Below are 2,859 nucleotides of genomic sequence, written 5' to 3' on the forward strand. Positions count from 1 at the left end.
CAAACAAAAGAGAGTCACCATGTCTGAAACCTCGTTTGGTATCAAACGGTTCGGAAAGGTCCTTCCCTATTCTGACAGAGCTGATGTTATTGCTCAGCTTCATTTTACACAGCCGTATTAGTTTCACGGGGATACCTAATTCAGATATCGCAGCTTAAATACAACTCCTCTTCGCGCTGTCGAAAGCGGCTTTGAAATCGATAAACAGATGGTGCGTGTCGATCCTATTCTCGCGGGTCTCTTCCAAGATTTGGTGTGTTGTGATTGCCTGATCAATGGTGGATTTGCCAGGCCTAAAGCGACACTGATAAGGTTCTGATGAGTTCGTTGATCGTTGGCTTCATTCTTTCACACATTGCACTCGATTAGACCTTGTAACCTATACTTAGAAGGCTGATCTCGCGGTAGTTGGCGCGAATGGCGGGGTAGCCTTTCTTGTGGGCAGAGCACACTTAAATTCCAGTCGTCGGGCATGCGTTCATCTTGACTATATTTTGCATAAGAGCTAATGCATGCACCTCATCAGCTCCTCGCCGCCGTACTTGAATACCTCAGCTGGCAGGCCGTCGGCTCCAGTAGCTTTGTTGTTTTTCAGCCACGTAATCGCTTTGCGTATCTCGTCATACTCAGGCGGTGGGACAGTCGAGTCCATCGTCATCGACTGGGAGCTCGGGTTTATCTTCTCCACTACATTCAGTGCTGCTGCATTCAACAGGGTAGAAAAGTGTTATCTCCATAACTTAAGTACGTTCTGGAGATCAGTCTATAGGTCGCAATGGTTGTTCCAACAGGAGTTCGAATTGGTCTTGAAACCTTCCGTAAGTCGCCTCATTCTCTGATAAAATTTTCGGGCGTTTTTCCTGTCTTCCTTTTGGGGCAAATACGTCTCGCTTCCTTCTTCAGTTTCCTATAAGTGGTCCCACATGGCTCGCTTTGCGCCCGATCGCAGCGTGGCCCTATCGGCGGCGTCTTTTTTCTCTGCGGCTTCTTGACATGCCTCTTCGTGCCAGTTGTTCTTTCGGGGTCGCTGAAACCAAACTACTTCGGCGGCGGTACTTAATGTTCGGGAAATGTGGTTCCACTGCTTGCGTATGTCGGATTGTTGAAGAGTGCTCTCAGAGAGCAGGTGTCTGAGTCGAGTGACGAATAAATTGGCCGTCTGTTGCAATTGCAGCTTTTCGGCGTTCAGCTTTCCTTGCATTGTGGGCGCAAATTTTTTTCTGCACAGAGGCGAATGCGTATCTTGGCTGCAATGAGATAGTAGTCCGAGTCGATGTTTGGCCCTCGGAGTGTACGTACGTCTAAAACGCTGGAAGCATGCCTTCCGTCTATCACAACATGGTTGATTTGGTTTCTCGTTTTACGATCTGGAGACAGCCATGTAGCTTGGTGGATCTTCTTATGCTGGAACCTAGTACTACATATAACCATGTTACGGGCCATGACAAAGTCATCAGCCTCAGCCCGTTATCGGACGTTTCGTCGTGGAATTTTCCGACATCAAAGTGGCATTAAAGATCCCTTCCTTGCCCACCAGTGGCATTAAAATCATCGAGCACGATTTTGATATCGTGCGGAGGGGAGCGTTTATAAGTGCGCTCATAGAAGAGATCCTTGGACGCCTCGGCCTCCGGCATGGGGCAGATGAGGGAGATGTTGAAGAATCTCGATTTGATGCGGATTGTGGCTAGACGTTCGTTCACTGGGGTGAACGCCAGTATTCGGCGACTGAGTCTCTCTCCTACGTCGCAAGATTTCGCGCTTACCTTGCCTTGCCCCGTCCTTCGTATTCCTTGGATGGCGATGTCAACCTCTGTCTTACTGAGGACATCAACCAGCCGGGCAGGGGCACCTTCCCCAATAAGGATCCGGATATTCCAGGTGATACCCTGAAATCATAGTCATTTATAAGTTTGCCGTGGTCGTCATCAAAAAAATGGGGTCTCATCCGGGGCTTTCTTAACTTTTTCATTGAGCGGTTTTAACGTGGTGGGACCCAAACCCGGCGCACACGAAATTTTACGCCTTCTCACTTACGTGGGATACGAGGGTATAAATATCCGGCCGTTGTGAGCTGCGATTTGAGCCGTACGCGCAAGAATCACCCTTGGCCACTCCAAGGTGAATAGCAGTCAAAAGCTTTCCACTTCTGCGCACGGAACCATAGTCTCAGAGAATTAAAAAAAAGAAGTGCCCCTGGGCCACACTTGAGAAGTGAAACTTATGTTACATATCTATTTTGTCTCATAACCAATGTACATATATACATACATACATACGTCTGCTTTTGCTTAAGGTTATATTTTTTGTCTTTTTTCTATCTAGATCCCTACCTCTACCCCTGTTCTTTCTATTTACATTTATATTATTCTGCTTTCCTTTATCTTCATTTTTATCTTTATACTCTATCGATAACAAAACCGATAAAAATATCGATAAAATCGATGACAAATTTGATAGAAATTTCGATAGCAAAATCGATAATTATGTTGGTAGCAAAATCTATTAGCAAATCGAAAAAATATCGAAAACAAAATCGATATATACAGTATTGGACATATCTATAGCACCCCCCTTTCAAAGCGATATTGTGTGCCACTTATGTTTAATTATTTGTTTTTAAGAATTTTCAATTAAAATACAGTTAATTCTCTAACAAAACCCATATAAACCAATGTTTTAAACTTTTTAAAAGATCGCAAAAAAGTGCAACAAACTTTCCCTTAAATTTCAAACTTTTTTCTCAGAAGCTCTAGAATTTTTTTGAGTACACAGTTTTATAGCGCATTCAATTTTGTCTAATAATGTGGAAGTTTCAAGTCGCTAAAGATTACCGTTGATCTTTTAGAATTTTTTTTT

The sequence above is a fragment of the Rhagoletis pomonella genome, unplaced genomic scaffold (assembly GCF_013731165.1).
Source record: "Rhagoletis pomonella isolate Grant_MI unplaced genomic scaffold, Rhpom_1.0 Rhpom_scaffold_00003, whole genome shotgun sequence".
Taxonomy (NCBI): domain Eukaryota; kingdom Metazoa; phylum Arthropoda; class Insecta; order Diptera; family Tephritidae; genus Rhagoletis; species Rhagoletis pomonella.